This window comes from Monodelphis domestica, chromosome 5 (assembly GCF_027887165.1).
Source record: "Monodelphis domestica isolate mMonDom1 chromosome 5, mMonDom1.pri, whole genome shotgun sequence".
NCBI lineage: Eukaryota > Metazoa > Chordata > Mammalia > Didelphimorphia > Didelphidae > Monodelphis > Monodelphis domestica.
Genome location: NC_077231.1, coordinates 273,005,875 through 273,023,977, shown reverse-complemented (window position 1 = coordinate 273,023,977; position 18,103 = coordinate 273,005,875). Strand labels below are relative to the sequence as shown.

General features: G+C 35.1%; 1 long non-coding RNA gene across 5 annotated transcripts in view; it reads right to left on the bottom strand.

The window, feature by feature from the left end:
* Nucleotides 1-18,103, bottom strand: part of LOC130454651 (uncharacterized) — a 147,710-nt gene that overhangs the window by 31,650 nt on the left and 97,957 nt on the right. For 3 of the 5 annotated variants that reach the window (XR_008912442.1, XR_008912443.1, XR_008912445.1), the window contains exon 2: nt 10,504-10,614. This is a non-coding gene — a long non-coding RNA (uncharacterized LOC130454651). Of the gene's footprint in view, nt 1-10,503; nt 10,615-11,987; nt 12,354-18,103 lie in introns of those variants that run through there. The other 2 variants (XR_008912444.1, XR_008912446.1) reach the window with 2 other exon arrangements.

The window sequence follows — 18,103 nt, the reverse complement described above, 5'->3', positions numbered from 1 at the left end:
TCCATTGGTTTCCATTTAAAAAAAAACAATCTCTCTAGGGAACACCCCCCACGAGGATGTTCAAATGAAAAAAATTCCATTCTCTGTCAGCCAAAAACCACATCTGAGTGAAGGAATAAAAAGAGGAGTTTTTGGAGAAGGGAAGGGCAATCCAGTATCTTTGCCAAGAAAATCCCCAAAAGGGTCATGGAGAGTTGGACACAACTGAAACAACCAAACAGTAACACTAACAGCTGTTTTTATGAGAGAAGGGTCAGTGGATTATGTGGTAAAGCCTTGGAGATCTTAGTTTAAGTCCTGCCTCCGATACAAACTGAATGTGGGACCCTGAGAAAATCATGACCCTTCAATCTTCTAGCCCAATTATATCAAACAAAAATATAAACAGGGACCCCCAAACAGTACAGAAGGTTCCCTGCTGACTTCATGTTAACTTGGAAAACCATGGATTAACATTTTCTATGTCCTACTCTATTTTCTTTTATTTTGTTTAATATTTCCCAATTAACTTAATCTGGTACTAGTTACAGGCAGATAGCTAACATTCCACTAAGAGGGATAAAATATGTTTACGGATAAGAATTTAAAAAAAAAACTGCAGAATGATTTCAAGAAGTACTGATAACTGAGATCAGGAAAAAAACACACACACAAAAACACAAGCTCATCTAAGTGGAGTATGATGGCATCCTTAATAATAACAGGGAAGTTCCAAAGGAAGAAGCTTCTATGGGAAAGAAAAGGGCCACTGAAATCTCAGGTCCTTTGCAACCCCCCCAGAACTATTCTAAAACAATCATGGTAGAATTGTTCATGAACAATAGACCATATTTTCTAACTAACCCTAGGCCTAACGCTTCTGAATAGGGCCAACGTAGCCATGTTATTATATAAGAGATAACTTTATCTCTTGGTCATGTTAATGCTAATATCAAATTTAAAGATTTTTATTTAATTATTTTAATGAACTTAATTCAGATTAGCATCTTAATTCATTCTACTATCTTTGCTCAACTGTAACTGGTGAGTGTATTTTTAAACACAATGAACAAATACTTGCTTTGCTTCTTTCCAAAAAATTTCATGCTAAAAAAGAAGTTTACCTTTTAATGTAGGCACAGATAGAATGCAAACAACAAAAAGACATTGGACTCACAGGGTACTGGAATTTGACAGTGACACCAAAAGGGAAAAACAAACATGAGAAATCCACAGCTTTAGACTTACTGGTTTCCAGTAAAAAAGTCTCTCTAGGGAACACCACCCACGAGGATATTCTAATAAAAAAAGATTCCATTCCCTGTCAGCCAAAAACACAACTGAGTGAAGGAATAAAAAATAAAATGAGTAAATAGCCTAACCAACAGTTTGCCTGCTGAGGTTTATGAAATATTAGTTTAATTTTTTTTTCCAAAACAGAGAGAAGTTCCTGTTTAAATGGAAAGGGAAAAGGGTATTGGGTTGTTAAGACTGTTGAACTATCTACCCAAAGCCACACTGCTACTGAAAATAAATGTGTGAGTATATTTTAAACACCCCACTACCACCAAAATTTCATACTATATACCTACCTACACTCTCAAAACCATAATGATTTCCTAAAAGAAAAATGTACTATAAATATTTACATTTTTCATAAACAAATTAGGAAAGGCTTTATATACATATATAGAATATAAATTAAACTTTTCTGGCTCATAGAAATTTAGCGTTGTGAATCAAATGCAGAAACCTATGGGATTCCAAACTTGGCTCATCACCAATGTGAAAAGCATTTAAATAATCTCAAATCCCCTTCACTGTGGGAATGTGGTGAGTCTTTCTTTTTAGACTCCTCCCTCCATGTGGATTCCCATCACTATAAACTGACCCGTCCCTTCTTCACTGGTAAAGAAGCCTTCACTCCTTTCTTTGCCCTGATGTACAGGAAGGACCCAACAGGATCATGGGAACTGATTTAAAAAAAAAAAATCTTACAAATGTTTCCTAGAGGAATCCAAATGTCAGTTGTAGAAACTTTGGAAAGTACAGAAATCCTGGCATCAGGGATGCTGCACATCATGGAGGGAGAAGAGGGAGCCAAGAGAAGCCCTTTCCAGAGCCCAATCAGCAGTTTCCCTTTTCCCTAACAAACGGATTGCCAAGCATGACTTTGGCACGTGGACTTGGGCTCATTTCTTCCCAACAAAACCACATCCGCCAGTCAAAACAACATCCAATCTCTAGAGAAGGAGAATTCCAGTAAACCAGATGTGACATTTTAAAATGTGATCAGAACGTACATGTTATAAAGAACCCTCAAATTAAGCAATGGCATATTAGAGCCCTTAATAGATTGTGAAATTTTTAGTGGAAATATCCACACCTTGGCAAGGCTACACATTAAAGTTTGATTTGTCCTTTTGTGGACTATCTTAAGAAAGGGATGAAGAAAATGCTTAAAAATACTGGTTAAACCTAATAATATCTGTATGTTTGTTTTTTCCTTCAGAAAGTCAACTCTTAAATATTTACTAGCAGGGGAAACTAGGTAGCACAATGGATAGAGTGCCATGCCTGGAGATGGGAGGTCCTAGGTTCAAATCTGGTCTCAGATATTCCCTAAGTTGTATGATGCTGGGCAAGTCATTGAACCCCAATCGCTTAGCCCTTATTGCCCTTCTCTCTTGGCATCAATGCTTAATATCGATCTAACACAGGTTAGTATATATATATTAACCTTCTGTGTTAGAATATTATTGGAATATATATTTACCTTCTGTGTTATGTATATATATAAAATTTATATTTATTGAGATATGTATAAATATATAACGTTTATATAAATAATATAAATGTTAAATATATAACATTTATATAGATAATATAAACATTTATATAGATAATATAAATGTTATAAATATATATAAATAATATAAATGTTATATGTGAAACATATATAGATTTTAAACATTTTATTCACTGAGCAGAATATATGTATATATACACTAACTTTCTGTGTTAGAATATTATTGGAATATATATTATATATATATATACTTACCTTCTGAAATTACATATATTATATAACATAAATATATATAATATATATTTATTTACCATAATATCATTGAAATTATGACAATAGGGAGTAGGGGTAGATTTGGAAGGGGGAAAACTTCTAGTTGTCAGCAAAAGGAAATTTGACAGGGTCTACAACACAACTATAAATTCAACTCAATCTAACAAATCTTTATTAAGTGTAAAGGCCAACAAAGTTTTCAAAATAGTTGTCACAAATCTCAGGCACTTGGGAGGTGAGGGGTGGCAGTACACAGGCTTTATCTTCAAGCCTATTTATTCTTTTTTACTAATGTAACTCAAGTATGTTTTCTGATACAAACCATCAGCAGTATGGGCTAAACGCAGGGGCATGCTGGAGCCCATTCAAACTGAGCCCATGGATTACATATCTATGTGAGCATTTCGAGTTTGGAAATCAGCAAATGCTACCAATCAGGACTTGATTTATTGTTTTGCTCATTGACTAGGTTCCAGAAAGTGAAGGAGAAAATATTAGTAATGTCAACTTAGAAGTATGTAATGTCCTTTTTTTTTGTTTGTTGGGGGGTCTAGCTGTTATACATTTACCGGTATACCCTTGGGCAAGAGAACGAGGAATACATGTGCCAATCTGCTCTGCTGCCCACCCAGTTTCTAACCAGCTATTCATTCTGGTCCCTGAAAAACAAAGCAAAATATAGAGGAGACCCAGGGAATCCTAACTCTGACCAGAATTCCAAGCTGGGTTCTGAGAAGCAGCCACATTTAGGAAGAGTATTAATTTATACTGAGAGAAGGAATGGAATGGAAGTTTTTGGCAAATACACCGACAAAATTCAGATACCTTTAAAAATAAACCAATCCTGAGTAAGCTAGAGCATAATGCTAACAGAGGTTGGCAGAGTTCCTTTAGTGTTTTGGGTTGGGACTTGTTAAGGGTAAAAATTAGGGTTGTTGACTGAATATATTATACTAGTGGTCACCAGTGATTAAAATTCAGTCCCAATAAAATACTCAAGTCAGTTTCGGATTTTTATGGTTGTTTAATTACAATAGATGGAAGAAATTAAGAAGAAGAGAAAGAGAAAAGGGAATTGGACTGCTCTGGCAAGCCAGATAGGAGTTGGAGGTCAAGGAAAGGAGGAAAGGAGAAATCAGTCACCTCACCTAACTCACGCTACAGAGCTTCTCCCTCACTGGCAAATTGCAAATGCCAAAACCCGACAAGAGCTGCGAGCACACCAAAACACCACCCAGCACTCCCAAGAGCCCAATGTCACAAGCAAGCCCAACGTCTCTAAGCGAGAGAGTGAGAGCAAGCCCTGATGAGAGGAAGTGATGCAAAATATATAGGCAGTTCTTTACATTACTTCCTGCGTCTCACATGTACCAATGGTAGCTTAAACTTGACTTAGGACAGCCCAAGGGTCTGTCAGTTGTTTCTTATTTGTCACTTGCTAGTGCATGTCAGTCATAGGCCATCTTCCTCAACACTTAATCCTTAAGTAAAGGTGTAGACATTCCTGGTTGTTAGAATTCTAAGACTAAGCAAAATGGAGAAAATCTAAAATTCACAGACTGTAATCAGTCTTTCCTTTCAGTCTAGATCTCTACAGGAAGGGTCAAGATCACAGGTTCAAGACTAAGACAACAGCAAGGAACAGAGAAGGAGCAAAGTGGCCCTATAAATGGCATTCAGTTTGTTCAGCTGCATGAGATTCACCTCACTTACCAAACCCATATAAATTAACTAATCTCTGGAAACTTTGCTGCTCTATCAGTCAACAAACATTCACTAGGATTATAAGCATGTTTGAGAGTGCCATAGCATTAGAGCTTGTTGACCAGTTTATGTTCATTGGTTTATATGAGAAAAGCCTTGACTTGAGAGTTTTTCCAAAAGTAGAAAGAGCTACTTATAGAAGTGGTCTGTCCATTAGTCAGTCAAAAAGCATTAGGTATTTACTACCTTATTAAGTGTTAGGAACACAAAGAAAGGGGAATACATTGTCCCTATGAGGGAGCTACCTGTTAATAGAAGATATATTTTGCATAAACAGATGAAGGTAATCTCAGAGAGAAGGCCTAAGCAGCTCAGGAGTCCAGGAAAGGCTTGCTGTAAAAGGTGGCAATGAACTGAGTCTGGAAGAAAACCAGGGAAATTAAGAGTTGGAGGAGAGGAGGAAGAGAATTCCAGCTACTACAAAAACAAAAATGGAGGGCCATGATCAAGAGACACCAAGCTGGCCAGGGTTACCCGATCAGAGTGTATGGAAAGGAGCAAAATATTAAAAAACTGGGAAGATATGAAGGGGACACATTTTGAAGGGGTTTAAATAACAATTAATTTTATATTTGATCCTGGAGATAATAGGGACCACAGGGTTTTATTGAGTAAGTAGGTTGGGGGTGACATGATCAGAATTACCACTGAGGAAAGTCATGTTGGCCACTGAGTACAAGATGGATTAGAGTGGAAGGACAACCAATTGGAGAGTTACTGAAATATTCCAGGGGAGAGATAATGAGGGCTTAATCTAGGAAAGAAAGGAATATATGAGTGATTATTGATAAGGGAGAAAAGAGGTGACAGTAGAGGCTAGATGACCACTCATTAAGATAGTAGTAGATTAAAGGATGGTTTAAGGAAAATTATGGAAATAAATTAGTCATGGTTAACTTCTTAAGCTCTGAATCCACTGAAGGCAAAGTACTCTTGTTGGGAAGAAAGTCATAAATCAAGTGACACTGTGATGACCACCACTGATATAGTGAGAAAACAGATCTTTTTCGGTGATATCCATCTAAGCTGAAGCAGTGAAAAGAGTTTTGTATTTTGGTTCTATAATAAAAATAAAGTATTTTTTTAAAAAAGGCTGCAGCAGAAACGATTCCAATTCAGGTACAGGACTAATCATCCTCTGACTCTTTTAATTCAGAGAATTCATGATCCTAAACTCTGTATCCATGATGCCCAGAGCTTAATCTGTCTGAGCTTCCTAGGCGGCAAAATATGAGAACCAGCATCTCTCCCACAGAGTAGTTATGAGGGCAAGACTAAATAATATTAGATAAGACACTTAATAATAATATTAATTAATATTTTACATCTGACAATGACATACTGTTATTAACTCTATTTTATGTTAGTAACAGTAAATGTCATCAAGAATATTAGCATGGATAATATATTATAGTTTATTACAACAATGTCATCATCATAATCATTAATATTACTCATCATATTAGATAAGGCTTTAATATATTGTTAATTAACATTGACAATATATTTTATAATATATTATTGATATAGATACTTTATATTATTCTATAATGCATAATAATATTAATTATTAATAATAATATTAGATAACACACTTAAAGCACTCTATAAATGGTAGTTACAATTAGTCTCCTTTTCCAGGTGGGAAAATGAAAGCTCAAAGAAATTGAACTACTTGTCCAGGGTCACCCAGGTAATAATGAATCCAAGTCTCCTAACTCCAAATTCTTATTATACTTCACAGTTTGACAAAAGAAAAAGTACTTTTGTATTCTTGGCACAGTGGATAAGAGTGTTGGACTTGGGACTAGGAAGTTCTGAGTTTGAATTCTGTCTCAGCCATTTACGTAGACTTCTGAACCTGGGCAAATGTGTGACCTTGGAAAGTCCTTGAATTTTTCTCATCTGTAAAATGGAGGTAATATTAGCTCCTCCCTCCTGTAGTTGTTGCCTATGAGATCCTGTTTGCAAACCTTAATGTGCTATATAAATGCTATCTATGATTATAATAATTATTTTATTTTTATTCATTAATTCCTTCAGGCACACTTAATTGTATTCTATCAAAATTGGGCCTTTTTTTCTTCTTATACATTCACACCAAATGAAGGGTTAAGTGAATATTGTCAGAAAGAAATAAGAACAGAGCCTGACTTCCACAGTCAGGCTCAGGTCCTTGGCCTCACCATTCCTGCTTACTCCTGGGCTCTTTCTAGTTCCTAATTTTTCCTGTCCCTGCCTTGACCCTTGACTAGTTTTGGGAGATGAACAGAGAGGAGCCTGGGAATAGAGAGGATTTTCTGAAAGTTTTAGTTCCAAGTTTCTTCATAAAGTCGAGTATCATATATGAGGAAGTAGGTCTAGAAATGGTCTCCAATCCTCCCAGTTCTAAAATCCTTATTTTTCTTTAGTTAGCCATTTTTCTGGGACTTCCTCACCCAAGCTGGCATTCACAATGAGGAAACTGAGGCTGAGAGCAGGTACTCCTGCTCCAAGGTACTCTATGGGTCAACACTTTTAAAAAAGGCACACATAAGTGCACATCATTGTGCTTATTTTGAAGCATCAGTAAGAAGACTGTTAGATCAACACAAAAAAAATTTACTAATGCAGCATCGTAAGAATGAAAGTAACTCAACATCCCCTCCTTCTTCTACCTCTCCAAAAACACATAAATCACCCATAAATACACACAGCACCAGGGAGAAAAAAAAGACACAAATGTAGAGGATGCTGGTCATGGGACACCCATATGGGATATACATGAAGCTAAGGCAACTCACACCAGCCTTCATCATGGGGCTCTCAAGCTATCTGGGCTCTGCCATATCTACCACTCAACTCTCCACTGCTAGGACTAGTTCCCTCTTGAATCCAGAAGCTGCTCTCTTTTCTGCTGCCATTTCTTTTCAAATAGCTTCCTGTCCACAATTCTGAGGGACTTATGAAAAAGAATAACATCCACCTCTAAATAAAGAACTGTTGGAGTTGGAATGCAGATCAAAACACATGATTTATCACTTGTTTATTTGGATTTGTCATTTTATGAGATTATTCTCTAACAAAACTGAATAATATAGAAATAGGTTTTGAGTGATAATACATGTATAATGTATAGTTGGAAAAATCTTGAACCCTGAAAACTATATTACCCAGAATGCTTTTGCCCTTTGTGCACATTTGCATCTTCAGGTAATTGTCTATAAGTTCTGTAGCTCCTCCCACTTGTTCTCTTGTCTTGAGACCAGGGCTGAGTTAGCTAGCTTTTTAACTTTAGTCACTATTAATAAAACTTTATAAAATATAATACTTGATTATTGAATATTAATTTTAATCTTTACAATAACCCAGTGAAATTGCTTGTCAACTTCTGGAGGGAGGAAGGAAAAAGGGAGAAAGACAACATGAATCATGTAGCTTTGGAAATTTATGTGTAAATTTGTTATTGGAATAAAATAAAATTTAAAAAAAAGAAATAGCTTCCTGTCCTCATGGACTCTCTGGGTTCTATGTTGAGACACAGACTGTCTCCTACTGGACTATTATCACTATGACAGGATGCTGCCATTGCCAGTGGGGAGATGTGGGAGAGGAACAGGAGGAGAAAGGGGGTCTTCCTTTCTCCCTAGCCCTCAGCCTCATGGGGAATCTTGGTGGAGAAAAGAGCTACTACCTTGAAATATGAATTCACATATAATATACATATATATATTTATATGTATATATATATATACTCAGATACCATGTGTATTATGTCCAAGTCTATACACATATATATGAGTAATATTATAATTATAATATTATAAGTATATGTAGACTATAAAACTATATGAAACAATACAAAATGAATATTTGATGATGTCTAAGATGACTTTTAGCTCTAAATTCTATGAATTAATTTTAAAATTCCATTTCAGAGTACTTGCAGGTCCTAAGATAAAGATGGAACAAAATTAAACTACATTCCTCCACACTGACTCTCCCCTCAATGATATAAATATGAAAAATGTTGAAGAGGTACACTTCAGACACACTCAAAAGAAGAGGGGAGGAAAAAAATAAACCTTGTGCTGAGATCTTATCAGTCTAGTACAATGCTTTGTTCATGGGAGACCTTTACTAAATGGCGAATTGAATTCTTTAAAACCACCTTTCCTCAAAGATGGTATCAAAGAACTTACTAATCAGGTACAATGGAAAAACTGGAGGAGTATTCATTGGGCCGGAGTCAAATTTAAACCAAATTTGGAGTTGAATAAAGAAGGATCCTAGTAGAGCCTAGAGGCCAATTCTTTCTTGGGATTTCATCTTCAGAAACCAAACTAATAAGCAAAAAAAATCTGGAAAAGCCAATATTCCTCTGACCCTTTGGGAGAAAAATTCATAACAATAATAGTAAGAAGAAATATCCATTATATATATATATAATACCTATTTAAATAAAATAAATATACCTATTTAAAACTTGCAAAGAATTTGACCAGATCCAAAAAGCTACAGGTATTTATCCTTACTTTACAGGTAAGGAAACTGAGACAGAGAGAAGCCAAATAATTGGTCCATGGCCTCCCAGCTAGCATCTCATCAGCCTAAGATTTAACTTGAATGAAAAGCCATCTTTAATGTCTTCCTTTTAGTGCTGGTATTCTTAACCTAAGGTCAAAAAATCATTTTTTTAAAAAATAGCTAGATAACTATATTTAAATGTCATTTGTTTTCTTTGTAATTCTATGTATTTTATTTCATGCTCTGATAAACATTCTTCTGAGAAAGGACCAGTCACTGGTGTCAAAGGTTTGAAACCCTGCCCTGATTCTTAACAAATATCTTGCAAATTATTGGCACTGAAAACATATTTATTGAATAGAATCAAATTTATGTATGTCCCTGAAACAGAAGATAACTATTTTAGGAGTGCTTTGGTGTCTGCCCATTCTCCCCAAATAAAGTACAGGAGAATATATGGATGATTTCCTGAACCCCCTTAATGCTAGTGGCCTCTGTCAGTTATCTCCAATTTTTCCTGTTTTTATCTTGTTGGTACTGACTTGTTAGAGTGTGAATTCCTTTGAGAGAAGGAACTTTTTTTCCATCTTTCTTTTTATCCCCAGCTCTTAGCACAGTGCCTGGCACACAGTAGGTACTTTGTAAATACTTAGCAGCTGACTGACTGGCATAAATATGTTTCGAATGTGATTTCTTGGTTATTAGAAGAAAATAATCATTGGTTCACATAGACATGTACATGGATGGATATATATATGTATATGGGTTTATATATAATACATACATGTATATAGGTATGTGCATATGTATAATAAATGCCCATACACAAACACATTCTCCACATATGTTATCCTTCCACCTTCCTTCCCTTTTTCTCTCTTTATCTCTCTTTTTTCCTCTGTCTCTATCTCTCTCTCAAGCTTCACATCAAAATCAACCCCACTTTCTATAGATTCACAGGATAAATTTGCTACTTTGCAGACCTCTATCTGCAGACATACAATGCACTGGGATGTCAGTTCTTTTTACGTAGTGACAATCCAACCAGAACTGTGCTGAATTCACAAAGGAACCACTATACCTATGACTCTGTGGCCTTTCATTCACACAGTACTGAGTGTGACTGAGTGAAGAATGAAGCTACATAGGCAAAATGTCATCAGAGTACTTACTTTCTCATCTGCAAGAAGAAATTGGATTAAGCTTCCTCTTAGACCAGAAAATCGGGGGACACCGTTGTCCAAATTCGTCACAAGGCAAACGATCATTTTCTTTTTGGCATACTGGAAAAAAAAAAGAATTAAAGGAGAGAAAATTAGAGGGGACTGAAAGGACTATAGTTAGTTCAATCCCATCCCTGAATCCCCAAAGAAACTAGCTTATAGAAAAATCAGAAGGGGCCAGAGGAATCCATCAGTGTAAGCTTACCACTGAACTCAGAAGGAAACTGAACCCCAAAGAGGTTCATTGATCTACTACTAGAGTCAGGATCATCTGCTTTCAAATTCAACCTATGCTCAAACTTCATCCTGCAAAGAAATAGCCCTGGGTTCCTCCAGCTGGAAAGGCTTCTAGTAATTCTCAGTGATAGACTACTTGCCTGTCCTCTGAGGACCAGCCTGGCTAAATCCAGAGAGTTTCATGAATGGAAAATTGGTGACCCAGTGATGATATTTATTTGATGGTTGAGGAAAGTGGCCAGAAGGGACAAGACAATTCTACTGAGGTATGAAAGGGCTGCAACTTATATCAGAAAGATGTACTAACACTAAGGAAATTACAAATAGATTTTTTGAAATATTTAAAGGGATGAAGGAGTACAAAAGGTATTCAGTTTTGTTTTTCCTCTTAGGTAAGATAGAGTAAGTCATATTTTAGACAGGATAAGAAAGAAGATTCCCCCTACCCCCAGGTCCTGATTGGGGATGAGAACTTTTGAGGTTAATATTAGACAGCATTGCCCAGTAATCCTAGATTCTTTGAGAGAAAAAAAAAACAAATAAAACATATTCATTTTATAGATGAAGAAACTGAAGTGATGTGTCCAAGGTCTCACTCAGAGGGAGCAAAATCAAGAGCCAGAATTCTAATCCAAGGCTTTAGACTCCAAATTCCAGCCTTCTTTTAATACACCAATGCTTATCTTTCCCCTTTCTTTGCAATGTATTTATTTCTTTGTAGCAGGTATTATGCCCATACAGAATCCTTAAGGAAAAAGCATACAGGTATTAATTGATTAAACAGCACATTATAATCTCTTCCACGGTAATTCAAACTCACTTTCTTCAAAGCCGTAGGAGAGTGGGAGTTAGTCAATTTCTAGTTTTCATTGTTAAAAAAAATAAAAGAATTTTCCAATCCAAATAAGTTTATGTATCAGTTGTAGCAATCCAGAATTAACATGAAGTTATAACAGCATTCCAGAATATTAGCACAGAGTCATCAATTAGAAATAGAACCATTAACACTTTCCGTGATCCATAAAGCAGTCAGTCTTCCTCCACCTGCATTATTCCAGAATATCTAATTGGGAATTTGCGGTAGAAAAAAAAATGATTTGTTTAATAATACTATTTTACTTAATTATTGAATTATAGGAAAATCAGTTTGATGGCTGTGTGGACGATGGACTGGAGTGGAGAGAGCAGAGCCTTACCATGGGGAGATGATCTGGCAGGATATTGTAGTAGACAGATGTGAGATGTTGAGAACTTGCATCATGGTGTTGGCATTGTCAGAGGAGAACTGGGTAACAAAAATTATGTGAAAATAGAAGAAAGGAAAAAATGAACTAAACCAATATGTTATGATTATGTGACACAAATGCAGGCAGCTGGTTGGCACAGTTGATAAAGCAACAGGTCTGAAGTCAAGAAGACTTCATGAGTTCAAATCCAGCCTCAAACACTAACTGTATGACTCTAGGTAAGTCAATTAACTTTGTTCATTTGCAAAATAAGCTGGAGAAGGAAATGTCAAACCACTCTAGCATCTCTGCCAAGATAACCCCAAACAGAGTCATAAAGAATCATATGTGACTGAAACAATTGAACAATAACAACTGATACAAATATTTCAAATTAAAGGTTTAAAAAAGGAATATGACAAAATTTTCAAAAACTATTCATTATGTTTAAATTGGATTTATCCTGGAGACACAAGGTTAGTTTAATTAGGACCACATGTAGTATGATAATAAGGCAAATATTGTTTGCAATGGAAACAGTAAACATCTTGCTAATCAAAGGAATAAAGTTAGTATTACCTTTTTCTCTATATTTAGTACACTTCTAAAAATTCTAGTGGTAGCAATAAGATAAGAGAAATAAAGGCATGAACATTCACAATAAAAGAAACAAAATTACCTATATTTGAATAGGACATAATTGTTTACTTAGAAAACTTTGGAGAATCAATGACAAAATCAACAGCTTTAGAACAAAATAAAAACACAAAAATCATCAGTATTTCTATAAAACAATAACAAAATCCAGGAAAAGATAAAAGAAAGGAAAATCCCATTTAAGTTTGCCACAAAAGCTTGAGATCTGAAACTCAATCTATCAAGACACTCTCAAATTTTAAATAAACAAAATTTATAAAACACTATTTAAATAAAGATTGAATAAATAGTTAAAGAGATATGTGTTGCTTATCTTTGGGCTGTGGTTATATGATAAAAAATGATACAATCCTAAAATGGTTTACAGATTTACTTCAATACCAAACATATTAACAAAGAATTATATTATAAAACTAGATACAATTAAAACATTGATTTGGAAGAACAAAAGGTCTAAAATTTTAGGGGAAATCGTAAAAAAGTAGTAATAAAGAAGTAGTAATACTACTACTTTCTAACCTCAAATTATATTATAGAGCAGAAATCATCAAAACCATTTTTGTCCTGGCTTTAAAAACAAGTAAAGTAGACCAGTGAAAGAAGCTAGAAAAGCAACAATCAGAAACAATCAAATTCAATAAATCTTCAATAAACCTAAACCACTTATAGAAGTACTCCATATTTGAAAAAAAAATACTGGAGAAACCTCAAAAACAGTTTGACAAAAAATAGGCTTAGATTACTGTTTTATACAGGGTGTCACAGCAAGTTCCAAATAGATTCTCAACTTAAATGAAAAAAATAGTTTCATCATTTAAAAATTGGAGGTAAATGGATAGTGGTATTTTTCACAAACATGGCTGAGCATGGTGAAGAGGAGAGAATTCTTAACTAAACAAAGGATAAAAGTGACCCAAAAAAGAACAAAATAGATAATTTTGACCACAAAATACTGTAAATGTGGAAATTTTCTATCTTTCAACTATGTTCCTCAGAATTCCTTTTGTATTTCCCAGAATTCCTTTCCCTTCTCCAGGTTGGCTGCCTGTTCGTGTTTGGTTATAAGTTTTGGTAACTCCTCCCTCACTCTCTTCTCTCACAACCTCAGCTGAGTTTATTCTAGATTTTTTATCTTAGTTGTTATTAATAAATCTCATAAAATATATTTGGATATTAATTTTAAAATCTACACTACCCAGACCCAGAAAGTCAAAGAGAGAAAGAAAGAGAATATATATACCAAAATATTTTGCTTAATAAAAAACTGGAAACAAAGGAGATACTTTTTTTTAATGTGGTTGTTATGGAATATTATGAAGCATCAGATGCTAGGTAAATCATCCTGAGTCTCAAATTTCTCATGTGTAAAATAAGAGAGTTGGCTAAATGGTCTCTGAGAGCCCTTATAATCCATGATACTATGATTAATGACTACAACAATGGAAATGGGAAGAAAAGGAAGCAATCTTATATAATTTTAATCTATGTGTTACACATGCACATACATATAGTGTATTTATAGAATTACTCTAAATATGAGAATATAACACATTGTATATACACATATATAATATAATTATGTAATTAATATAAATATTAGAATATATTCTATTCTTCAACTCCCAAAGAAAAAAGTTGAAAAAAAAAGTCCTTTCCTCCATGCATTGCAGAGGTGGGGGACGATGGGTGTAGAATACTATGGGTTGGAGTTAATGTCACTGATTGTATAAATTTCATGAGTCTGGAATACTGTTAGACCCAGTGAATATATTGGTGGGTTTTGCTGAATTTTCCATTTTTTCTTTTTGAATCTTTGTTTCAAGGCTGGCTGGCGAGGGCAGTGCAAGTTGAGTGGCCTTGTAAAAACCCATTTTGCTACCAGGAGAGGGAGGGAATGTTAATGGGGGGCTCTTTCTCTACTCAAGTAAATCTGAGGAAGGCTCACGGCGGCTTTGGAGAAAATAAAAAGCTGGCAGTCAGTGCAATGATTTTAGAAGCTGTTACAATTTTCTTTCTACCAAATCATGTGAAGCATTTTCACATTTCATATCAATCAATTTGCCAATTAAGCATTTATTTGGAGCCAACTAATGTCCCAGACACTGTCCTAGGCACTTTGGATATAAAAGTGGAAAAAAAATTGAAAACAGACCTTATTCTCCAGGAATATACATTCTCCTTGGGGGAGATAACACAGGCGTATGCAACTATATGCCAAATAAATTTCTACATCACCAAGACAAAACAAATACATGGGACTTAGCAAAGACGGGCAACAATTGTATAGAGAAGGTATCTAAGTGTCAGACTTAAAAAGTGGGAGATTCTGTAGCCAAGACGAAGAGGGAATGAGAGCCTAGCACGGTGGGGGAGAGGGGAAGGATGACTTCCTTTTAGTAAATAGCCACGCACGTCTTAGATTCTGGAAGGTCATCTCTACCCCACAATGTGTACACCTTGAATTAGGTATAGGAACTTGAACGACAGGAATTTCATTTCCTAAATCAATAGGATTGCCCAGCTATTTCTAACATCATTCACATTGTGATTTACCTGCCCACATAGACCAAAAAAAAAAGGAAAAAAGCAGAGAAAAGATAATGAGCTGAGCCATATAGTTTCCATTTTGTTGAATAAGTAGTGTTTAAAGTTATTCGTCTCTATGCCGAGAACTCTAAATCTTAAAGCAGCTAGCAATTATCAACTCAAGTATCAGTGATTTGGAGGATTTTTTTTCTTTATTTCTATCTTGGGATTTCATCCACAATTTGGGAATTGAAGGAACAGAAACTCCCTCCTCACATGCCTCCCACAAGTTAAGCATGACAGGAACTTGTCCATAACACAAAGTCCAGAAGAACTAATTGTCTGAGACATTGGGAGGTTATGTAAATCAGCCAAGGTCACACAGCGAGTATGTGACAAAGGCAGGCTGGCTGGACTTCTTACTTTAGGGTTGGATTCTTTATTTACAGGGTATATCTGTATATTTCAGTTATATATTATATATATTATATATTTCAGTTACCCATTATGCCATTTGTGGTGCCAAATTCTCATATAAACCCATTTCTTCTGGCCACATCTTGACTTAGAAAACCAGAAATTGACATCATCTATGTTGTATTGTATTTGTAGTTATTATTATTAATATTGTATATAATATATGAATATATAATCATCATATATAATTTTATGCAAATATTTATTTATAACATTGTTAAACATTTTGCAATTACATTTTAATCTGGTTGGGGCTTTACTTGAGAGTTTGACATCTCTAAGAGTGTATAGGCAAGGGTAAGTGAAATATAGCGATAACCCCCAAATCTTTTTTAAGAAACATTAGTAGGGACAGTGAGGTGGATCCTTCCTAGGTGTGACCCTAGGCAAGTCACTTAACACCAATTGCCTAGCCCTTATTGTCCTTTTGCCTTGGTACTAATATTCAGTATTAATTCTAAGACAGAACATAAGGGTTTAAAAAAAATAGTTTTTTTTCTCCTGACAAATGCAAGCATGGCCATAAAATCATGGATTTAGAGTTGTGAGAGGTCTTTGAGACCATTGAATTCCTTTCCTCATTTTACATGTGGAGAAACTGTGGCACTCAAAATGGTTAAAAGGATTACCTAGGGTCACACAGCTAATTTAGTGTTTGAGGCAGGATTTGATACCAGGTCTTTCTGACTCCAAGCCTAGCCCAATATCCACTACACTATGCTGACTCTCTATAAAGTAAAGAGCATTAATATTGACTGTTATAATTGAATGGTTAAGTATGAATAAGTAGAAGTCTGTGCCATTGAGCAGCCAAAATGTGTGACAAGATCTTTAAAAGAACCTAGCAATTTTGATAGGCAGAAAAATATTATTATGAAGACTCTAAAAGCTTTAAAATTCAAAGAAAAGCCAGGAGAATTTCTTGGACCCATCTAATAAATGAATTCTAATTTTTCCAAAGACCTTGTAAAAAAGTAGAGAAACAGCTTTTTAAAAATGTGCTTCATATTGACCTTGTGTGGTATCCTTCCAGCATCTAAAGCACAAAGATACTATAAGTATCTTTTCTTACCTTTGAATTTTGATGAGATTATAAACCACTCAAGCTTCACCCTTGTGGTTAATATATCATCAAAATCTATTTTCAGTCATTTGTGGACAGTCTTGTAATAACTTCCAATTACTACAATAGACATTCTTTTCTCTCCTGCTCATTTTTCAACTCAAACGCTTCATTTATTTGGAAAGGCTTTATCCTAAGTTAGATTCATTTTGAAATCTTTTTTTATGCAAAAATTTTCACTATGTACAAATGGTGCATTTGAAATAGAAGTCATGATACTCCTCTGAGAAATCAACTTCATTCAAACAAAAGGGCTTGATTGACACTGTCTCAGATAGGTTTTGAAAAATAATCACATAGATTAGAAAAGTAGTACTGCAATTAAAATAACACCAAGGATTTTCTTCATGCTCAGTAAAGCTGCAAAAGACAGAGATAGGCAATGATGGAGGGGATGTAGAAAGAGGAGCAAACTGATACCATGTTGGTGGAGCTATGAATTAGTCCATCATTATGGAAAGGTTTTAAAGTGTTGATTTGGAAATATTCTCTAAGGGGCAGCTAGGTGGATTGATAGCCAGATTTAGAGACAGGAGTTTCTGGGTTCAAATTTGGCTTCAGGCACTTCCTAGCTATGTTACACTGGACAAGTCATTTAACCCCCACTGCCTGCACCTTACCATTCTTCTGCCTCAAACCCAACACACATTATTGATTCTAAGATAGAAGGTAAGAGTTTTAAAAACTAAAATAAAAATGCTCTCTGAACCAGAGCTTGTTCTATATAAAAATTAAAATTATATCACAAATAATAAAAATATTCTATTTTAGAAGGTTTATTAAATTATCATTAGAAATCAAGGAATAAAGAGGATACAAAATAAAAACCATGTGTCTATGGCTGATTAGCCATTTCAAAATCCTCACCTTACCACCATCACTGCTGGCTACAAGTCAAAAGATGAGACCAGAGCCTCAACACCCACTCCCTTTATCCTCTATCTATAGGAAGTATGTAATGATAGGAAGTCAGTGGGCTCTTGGGATATGTAGTTCTTTTCTTAGGGTAACAGATTTTCAATTATACATTCTCTACTGAGAGTCGAGGAAGACTAGTCTCACCAATGGGTCTTGTAAACATATCAACTTTGAAATTATAATAATTTGAGGATAAGCAGAAAAGAAAACAAAACCAATCATTGCTAGGTGCATTGACAAAAAGCTAGTTGTGGGCAGTCCCCTTTGGCATAAGAGTATACATACAAAACAAATGAATTCAACCCTACACAGTTCAAATCGCCATATCCTAAAGTTCACTCTGGATCTTTTGGTGCAGCATGTAGTCTGTGGAGGCATCTTTATG